At 37.6% G+C, this 9,979-nt stretch overlaps 1 pseudogene; it reads right to left on the bottom strand.

Moving 5' to 3' along the window:
* Positions 1-1,925: 1,925 nt before the first annotated feature.
* LOC101586645 lies at positions 1,926-2,465 on the bottom strand (annotated as a pseudogene).
* Positions 2,466-9,979: the final 7,514 nt, after the last annotated feature.

Below are 9,979 nucleotides of genomic sequence, written 5' to 3'. Positions count from 1 at the left end.
TTTACACAGAAATTTAGAAATCTAACCATATTTTCAGCATTGTAGCAGGACAGTCCTATGACATTTTTTTCTCTATTTTTTTCATTTATTACCCCCCTTTTTTTAAAAAAAAAAAAAAAAAAACACTTACTTGAGAGACAGTATGGCAATAACTGGTATGTCATGACAAACAGGACATATTTAGAAGACCAGAATGACAGGCATTCTAAGCATGATCCTACTATTACACATTGCTATCTTCAGGGTAGTTCCCTAGTTCACAGGTATTAGTAAATATAGTTAGTCAGGGTTAGATTCCTACCAGTTAACTGCTAGTTTCAAAAGCCTACTGATGTTTCTCAGGATCATTGCCTTTACCCAACTTGTGTGTATAAATGTATGGCTTTTCCCCTATCATTTTCCCCAGCTTTTCTCCTTGCCCTCTCCTTGTCGTCCAATCCTCAAATTCTCACTTTCCGTTTAATTATGTTATACCTTTCTATTTGTATTTCATCTTTAGAGTTCTTGTACTAGGGAGACTTACAATATTTACACATGTGGGTCTGGTTTATTTCACTTATGGACATATCTTTAAGTGGCATCCACTTAAATATAAATGCTTCAAGTTTATTATTCTTTATAGCAGAGTAATGCTGCACTGTATAAAAATACCACATTTTTTTCATCCTTTCTTCAGGTGATGGGTATCTTGCTTGTTTCCAAGATTTCCTATCACAAATTGTGCTGCTATAAACATAGGCACACATATATCACTATGATATGAGGTTTTCAGTTCCTTCAGGAAAATTCACAGTAGGAGGACAGCTGGCTTGAATGGGATTTCCAGTCCTAGTCATTTAAGTAGTCTCCACACTGATTTCCATAACGGTTGCATTAGTCTACATTCCCACCAGCAGTGGAGCAATGTTCCTTTTTCCCCACAGCATCTCCAACATTTGTTGTTGGTGGATTTCTTTTTATACTCATTCTTTCTGGGGTGACATGGTATCTCAATGTTGTTTTAATTTGCATTTCATGGATGGCCAAGGATGTGGAGCATGTTTTCATATATTTACTTGCTTCTTTAATTTCATCCTCTGACAGGTGTGTATTCTTCTCAGATGCCCATTTCTGGATTGGGTCTTTAAATTTTGTGGCCCTAACGTTTTTTAGTTCTTTATAAAATCTAGAGAGCAGATCATTGTCTGAGTGCTTATCAGTCAAGATGTTTTCCAAATTTGTGGGTTGTCTTTTCACCTTTTTGGTAATTTCTTTTGACATGCAAAAACTTCTCAATAAGATAAGTTGCTGGTTTTTAATTCTTCCAAGTATTACTCATGTGATTTGATTTTTGTTCATGAACGCTTTGCCTACCCATATGTATTCAAGAGTTCCTCCTACTTTGTCTCCAGGAGATTTAGTTTTTATGTTTTAATGTTTAGATCTTTAATCCATTTTGACTTTATCTTAGTGCATGGGGATAGACCTGGGTCAAGTTTTAGTTTTTGGCATGTAGAGAGTCAGTTTTTCCAGCACCATTTGTTAAAGAGGCTATTTTTGTTCCAGTAAGCATGCTTGTCCCCTTTTTTGAAGATTGGGTGACTGAGTGTGTTCGTAGATGCCTCTCCATTTTCTAATCTATTGCATTGATCCTTAAGTGTATTTTGTTGCCAGTACCATGCTGATTTTATCACAGTAGCTTTGTAGTATAATTTCAAGTCAGGAATTGTAATGCCTCCTGCCTTGCTTTGTTGGCTGGGATCACCTTTGGTATTCCAGGTCATTTCTGGTTCCAAATAAATTTTAGGAACAATTTCTGTAGATCAGGGAGATATATTTTTTTGACAGTTGACATTTCTCATTTTATTCAGAGAGCAGATACTTCTGATCACATGTGATGCAGGAACACTCAAATACTAAATCTAATATAATCAGACATTAGATATTCAAACATCATAGCCAATGATGACATGATTGCCTATGATCTCTCCGATATAAAATCACATCCACTAAATTTACAGCTACTTTCGCTTAACTTAATGAGAAGAAGGAGGTGTACTGACAGTGTTTGGACAGAATATCCTGTCTGCTTCTTGTACTATGGATAACCACTAAGAAGACAACAATGTAGTGTATTGACTATCAAAACTGTCCTATTAATCAGTTGTGAAACTGTCTCACTCATATTTATTTCTCAATAAAAAATAAATATTAAAAAAATAAAATAAAACCACATCCACACTTCAGTGGCCACCAAACCATTCAGCACAGCTTCCTTTATTGTGAACTGTTTGAAGCTACCAGTTTGAGCACTACGGACTATTTTTCAGGCTCTGAATAGCTGCAAGGATCTCAGCAGGGGTTGGAGGAACCAGCTCAACCTTGGCATAATGCCAAAATGTGGCCAATTGAGGCTTCCAGTAAGTCACAGCAGCAGTCACTAGCGCTGGGGCCTTCTCTGCGAGGTTATAGATGAACTGGGCCATGGTTCTAGGGTGAAAGAGCCAGTGCACCTACGGCTGGCTGAATGTCAATCCCGGGCTGGGAGATACGTTGGTGGCAGTTTCATAGCAATTACTTTAAATCTGTACAGCAATTTTGGGAGTATGGCCATCTGCACGATATTGGTTCTTCCTATCCAGGAGCAGAGAATATCTTTCTATTTTCTGAAATCCTTTACGATGTCTTTTTTCTGAATATTGTAATTTTTCCTCGAAAAGATCTTTCACTTCTTTAGTTAGGTTAATTCCAAGGTATTTCGTTTTCCATGGTGTTATTGTAAAAGGTATTGTTTCTCTAATTTCCCTCTCAGTGTGTTTGTTATGTGTGTAGAAGAATGTTATTGACTTTTGGGTATTGACTTTGTATCCTGCTATGCTACTGAATTTTGGTATTAATTCTAGTAGCTTCTTGGTGCAGTTTTTTGGGTCTTCTAAGTAAAGTATCGTGTCATCTGCAAATAAAGATAATTTAACTTCTTCTTTGCCTATTCTTATTCCTTTTATTTCTTTCTCTTGTCTAATAGCTCTAGCTAGTGATTGCAGAACTATATTGAATAAGAGGGGTGATAGAGGACATCCTTCTGTTGCACCAGTTCTGAGAGTAAAAGATTTCAGTTTTTCCCCATTTAGAACTATGTTAGCCTTTGAGTTGTCATAGATAGCTTTTATCAGCTTGAACTAGGGGCCATCTATTCCAATTTTCTATAGGATTTTGAACATGAACGAATGTTGGACTTTGTCTAAATCCTTTTCTGTATCACTTGAAATGATCACGTGGTTTTTACTTTTTGCTCTATTGATATAATGTATTACATCTATAGATTTGCATATGTTGAACCATCCTTGCATACTTGGGATGAATGCTACCTGGTCATGGTGCATCATCTTTTTGATGATTTGCTGTATTCTATTTGCTAGGATTTTGTTTAGGATTTTTGCATCTATGTTCATGAGAGTAACTAGCCTGTGGTTCTCTTTTTTAGTTGATTCTTTACCTGGTTTTTGTATCAGTATAATACTTGCCTCCAGGAATGATTTTGGGAGGATTGCTTCCTGTTCAATTTCATTGAAGAGTTTGTAGAGTATTGGGTTTACATCTTCCATAAATTTCTTACAGAACTCAGCTGTTAATCCCTCAGGGCCTGGACTTGTCTTTGTTGGATGGCTTTTTATTACATTTCATATTTCATTGGTTGTTATTGGGTCATGAAGACTTGTTATATCTTCTTGATTCAGTTTTGGTAATTTTTATCTTTCTAGGAATCTGTCCATTTCTTCTGTGTCTTCTATTCTGTGAGAGTAAAGATTCTCAAAGTAGCTATTTACAAACTTCTGAATTTCCACTGGGTCTGTGGTCCTTACACCCTTTTCATTCCTTACTGCTTGTAGTTGAATTTTTTCTTTCCTCTTTTTGGTGAGTTTAGCTAGGGGCTTATCAATTTTATTTAATCTTTCAAAGAACCAAATTTTTTAAATTTTTTTTATTTATTTATTTGAGAGAGAGAGAGAGAGAGAGAGAGAGAGAGAGAGAGAGAGAGAGAGAGAGTGGTGTGTGTGTGTGGCCAGCTCAGCCCACCAGGGGGCGGGGCTGGCTGGCATGTGGTGCTGGGGAATTGAACCGCGGTCCCTGATGCTTTGCCAAGCTTGTTCTGAGTAGGTGCTTTAGACCACTGAGCCATCTCTCCAGCCCAGAACCAAATTTTTTATTTGGTAATTCTTTGAACTATTTTCTTCATCTCAACTGACATAATTTCTGCTCAAGTCTATGATTTTTTTCCTGTCTTTGGGCACTGGGTTTGGTTTGCTCTTCCTTTTCTAGTTGTTGAAGGTGCAGCATTAGGGTATTTATTTGTTCCGAATGTGTGAGTTCACAGTTATGAATTTCCCTCTGAGAACTGCTTTCATCGTATCCCATAAATTATGATAAGTTGTGCTTGAATTTTCATTGAATTGTAGATATTGTTGAATTTCTTGTTTAATTTCATCTGTGACCCATTGGTTGCTGAGTAGGGTGTCATTTAATTTCCATGTATTTAAGGTTTTTTCTGGTTTCTTTTGTCATTTATTTCCAGTTTCATTGCACTGTGGTCAGATAATGTGCATGGAATGTTTATTGCTTTCTTACATATACTTAAGCAAGAGCTATGGACCAGTATGTGGTCTATTTTAGAAAACGACCCATGTGCAGCTGAAAAAAAGCTGAATAAAATGTGTATTCAGCTGTTTTTGAATGGAACATTCTGTATATGTCCACTAAGTCCGTTTATTCCAAGAGCTGGTTGAGTTCTGTACTTCTTTGCTAATTTTTTGTCTGGTTGACCTATCTTTTTGGGATAAAGTGGTGTCAACGTCTCCTCTTAAGATTGTGGTATTGGATATTAGATTTTTCATGCCCATTAAGATTTGTCTTATACAGTTGGGTGCTCCCATGTTTGGTTCATATACATTTGTATGTGTTGCCTCTTCCTTTTGAATTTTTCCCCTCACCAGTATATAGTGGCCTCTTTTATTTCATTTGATCATTCTTGGTTTTGAAGTTGAGGGTGTCTGAGAACAGGATTGCTACCCCTACTTTTTTCTGTGGTGCTGGGGTGTGTATCATTTTTTTCCATTCTTTAACTTTCAGCCTATGCAGTTCTTTTTGAGTTAAGTGTGTTTCTTGTATGCAACATATTATTGGATTTTTGTTTCCTAGTCCACTGTGCCAGTCCTTTTCTTTTAGTTGGTCAGTTGTGTCCATTTACATTGATGGTTATAATTGAGATGCATTGATTTATGATCAACATGTTATTTCCCTGCTGTTGTTTAGTCCTTTTTCTCCTGTGTTTAATTGGTTGCCCTATTTAGTCTGTTCCTTCTGTTCTCGTTCATGGAGTTCTGATCATTTTGTTCCCTCTCCAGAATATCTTTTAGTAGTCTGTGTAGGGTTGGGTTTGTCATCATGAAATTCTTTCATTGTTTTTCGTCAGAGAATTATTTTACTTCTCCATCATCTTGAAAGACAGTTTTGCAGGGTATAGTAGTCTGGGCTGGAATTTGTTTTCGTAGAGGACTTGAAGTACTGTGTTCCATGTTCTTCTTGCCTTCAAGGTTTGTGAAGAGAAATCTGCCATTATTTTGATGGTTTTTCCTTTAAATGTGATCTGTTTCTTTTCTCTAGCGACTTTCAGTTTATTGTTCTTGTGCTGAATTTCTGGGATCTTGATTATTACATGTCTCGGTGTGTTTTTAATTGAGTTGAAGTTATTTGGCTATCTGTACTCTTCAGTTAGCTGAATGTCAGATTGCTTCCTCATTTTTGGGAAGTTTTCTGCCATTACTTCTACCCATATTCCTCTTATATCATTTGTATTGACTCCTTCTTTCTCGTTGATGCCTATTAGTCTCACTTTGTTCATCTTTGCATCATCTTGCAGGTGACATATCATTTTTTCCCTGCATCTTAGTTGTTTTTAGGAGAAATTTTTTTACCATTTCACAATCTGTGACAGTGTCCTCAGGATCTGAAACTCTATCTTCACTTTCACTCAAAAGGGTTTGCAAGCTTGTGATTGAAATTTTAAATTCCTTTATCGCTTTGACTATGCTTCATGCCATCTATTTGTTTCCTGTATTGCGCATTCAAGGAATCCCTGTCTTTCATAATCTCTATATTTTTATCAGCGTCTTCTTGAGAAGCAGTTATTAATTCTTTTCCTTCAGAGAATATTTCTGATCTTATTTCCTCTATATGTTTCTGCATTTGATTCTTTAATTCAGATGCTATTAATTCAGAGATTTGTTTTTTTATTTCAGAAATTAATTCTGATCTGAGTTCTTCTATACTTTTCTGCTGTTGTTTCTTTAATTCAGATGCTATTAATTCATACATTTCAGCTGAGCTATTGTTTTCTTCATGCTCATCAAATTTGAAGAATGCAGTTTAAGGAAAACAGGTCAAGGGAAGGAAATATTCATTGAGAAAGAGAGAGTTCCTGAGAGATAGTGGAGAAGACCCCCAAAATGAGTTACTGTGGGCCTTGTTTTTTTGTTGTTTTTTTTCAAAGTTTTATTGATAAACAGATAGCAATGAGACAGTTTCAAATCAAATCGGAAGTACAGTTTCAACAAATAATACACTGCATATATTCTTCTTAGTGGTTAATTGCTGTACGAGATGCGGACTTGTGATCCTATTTACAAACACCATTAGAACAAATCATTCTATTCATTAAGAGAATGCAACTATATATCTATCCCAACCACTTTGAATACACAGATACAAAATGGACATTCATCGGTATACCCCATTTTTTCTAAGTTCCGTTACTGAATATTATAGGTGTGTAAACTCAGCAAAATATTCTAAAAGAGTCCAGTAGCCCATAATAGCATTGGGTCTTCTGTTTAACTGGCAATGTCAGAAATTATTGACCTGAGTCCCCCACAGCTCAACTTAACAGCATGGCTTTATTTCTTATATTTCATCTTCATACTTTTCTACTGGATGGTTAAGACCAAGGTAAAGCAGGACCTATGCAACAAGAGTTGTAGCTTTTTGGTCTGAGAAGGTCAGTGAAATGTCCTCAGGATTTATCCTGAGATCCTGTACCTCAGATTGTAGAACCTTTATCAGTGCAGCCATGTGGATGAGTCACGGCCATTGCTTGGTGTGGGCCTTGTTTTATAGAAGAAGTTTATAATGAAAAATCAGGTGGTGAGATCAAAATCATAAGGTGATTATAATGTTGGACAAAACTCTGATCCACCAATAATATTCTATGTTTAGTTGCTTAAGTTAGTGTTGTTCCAATGGGGAAACAGATCATGTAGCTAGTGTAGATGGAAAGAACAAGGAAATTTTTTAGGAAGAGATGAGCTGGGGTCTTGGCCACTCACCAATCTGACTGATGTTAATTTATTGCTTATCTCTCAGGGAGGCATTTAGGCTTAGTCATTTTGCCTTTATCTTGAGGCCTGGCCTCCAAGGGATTTGCCTCTGGTTACAATTTTAATGTGTTTTTATCCTCTGTATTGACTAACCTTGTCTGAGTGCTTATAATGTTTTTACCCAGCTTAGCCATGTATAATATTCCCTCCTCTCAAACAGTATCCCTAATTGGTGTGAGAGGGCAAGGGGAGAGGTTGATTCTGGCTACTTATGGTTGAAGGAGTTTATAGTTGTGATTGGCAGTCAGAGATACTCTATAGAGTGTCTATTTAAAGACCCTTGATAGATTCCAGGTGTCTTTGTCTTGGGTAGGTATATAGCTTTATGTCTGGAAGAGAACATAAAGAAACAGTTAAGTATACATGAGTCAAAATAAAAGTCAATGGGACTATTGTGACTATAACCAACAAATTTTTTCCACCAGGAAGTGTTAGGAATAGCCTCCCACAAAGAAGATAAGGAGAAGGTCTAGGGAATTTTAGAATCTGAAATGATATTAAATTATTGTTTAATACCTTAATCAGTCATTGAGATTTTGTAGAAGGATTATAAATGTACACATATTTAGCTTTCATAATTGTACAAGTACCTCCTCATGCTACGACTATAATATATAATGTCATCTGATTTGGGGGGACATATTACCTCATCAATTTCACTTTTTCATTTAGGAAAGAGAGATCAATTGAGTGATCATTTAGGGCCCTTTGAGTATACTTAGCCAAGGCCTTGATACATTGTATGACATCTAATTCTAGGGAAGGGACAAAGATAGAAGAGAAATGATCATATTAGTAAAACATTTTTATTTTATTTTTTTAGTAAAACACATTTTTAGATCATTGATGTCATAGACAAAGTAAGTTTGCAGGTTAGTCAATATTTGTGATGCTCTTGCCTTGTAACTATGCAAGTCCCCTTGTGCATCTCCCTAACCATCTAGAGGGTAGTCAAGTAAAAAATTGTTTCCACATGATCAATGAGTGCCATTTGGTGCTTACTGTCTAATTTTAGTGTGATTAAACCAGTCTGTTTCAAACCAGGCTTTGATCTGGTAAGTTGTGTGCATACACTGGTTAGGGGTGTCCATCTCAAGTATTTAGTAGAGTTAGAACAATAAGAATGAGTGATTTTTTGTTGTTGTTGTTCCCAACAAGGGGGTCTTTCCACTAAGTTGTTCCGTATTTGGAGTTAACTACATATAATCATCCTGTATCTGAAAGTAGCCTTCTTTATATCTGTGATTATTGACTCTCATGATAGGATACTCACTCTTATTTAACAGGGGTTTTATTAGAGTCTGTAGAGAGGCCGCAGTGGTATCCTTAGAAAGAAAATGTTATGATGTCTCATATCATGAAAAGTATACTTGATAGAACACTCTGTTAACTTGTAAAAGTAGACTATACTGAACCACTGAACTTTTTGTGTCTCTTGAATGTAGTCTTCAGCTTATTTTAATTATCTCCTTGAAGTGGGGATAGCCACCAAGAAAGTACTGATGTACTTGCCAAGGGGACAAAAACCCCATACATATAGCAAGAAGTTTGTTTGTGGCAACCTTGCATATTTCTCTGCCAACCCAAGCAACAACCCAAGCATTCTCCTTTTTTTTTCTTTTTCTTTCTTTTTTTTTCTGCAGAACCGGGGATTGAACTCAGGCCCTTGCACTTACCAGGGAAGCACTTATTCCACTGAGCCATCTCCCCAGCCCAACGCTGTCCTTTAACTGGTAAAGCAATTAGTAAAAGGGCTAACAGTAACATCTTATATTACTTATGTGAATACTTGGATTTTTTGAATAAAATTTTAGGTCCTTTATGAGTATATAGGAGTATTTGAATGGCTGCTTACACTCAGTGACAGTCTCTAGTTTCCAACTCTTCACTTGAGTGAGTGTGATCTATGCAAGAGCCTAGGCCTGTTACTTTGTCAGCTGATAGAGTTCACAGGATGATGGTGTATGGTCCTTCTCATGCTGTTCCTGCTTACAAACCTGGTTTCGTAGCCTAATTTTTTTCCTTTTCTAGTAGAAAGGTGGAAAACTTTAAGGAATAACATGTCTTTATTTGAATAGCTGGTCCTTTTAGAAGTAGAACCTGGTATCTAAAAAGTCAGTTGTCTTGTAGCCATAGGCTCCCTTTGGAAGAAAGAAGTCTTGTCACATTGTAAGGTGTATATAGGGAGATCTTTGTCTAAAATCAGCATGGAAGACCCAGTACTAGCCCAGGTCCGGTGAGTGTGCGGAGAGTTTCCTGCTACCCTGCGCCAGCGGGACCAGTCCCAGCCCAGGTGCAGCATGGGCCGTACCCTTTCCCAGCCCCTCGGGCCAAGCCCCACCACTCCTCAGTGCCTCCCCCACCCCGCCCGCAGAGTAAGATTTTCTGCTGAGTTCCAGGACCCCCAGACCCAGTCCTACCCCAGGTCCAGTGAGTGTGCAGAGACTTTCCTGCTACCCTGCGCCGGCAGGACAAGTCCCAGCCCAGGTGCAGCGTGGGCCGGACCCTCTCCCACCCCCTCGGGCCGCCCCACACCACTCTGCCGTACCTCCCCACCCCTCCTGCCCAGT

This window comes from Octodon degus, unplaced genomic scaffold (assembly GCF_000260255.1).
Source record: "Octodon degus isolate 3935 unplaced genomic scaffold, OctDeg1.0 scaffold00412, whole genome shotgun sequence".
Lineage (NCBI taxonomy): Eukaryota > Metazoa > Chordata > Mammalia > Rodentia > Octodontidae > Octodon > Octodon degus.
This window is presented reverse-complemented; position numbering and strand designations above follow the sequence as displayed.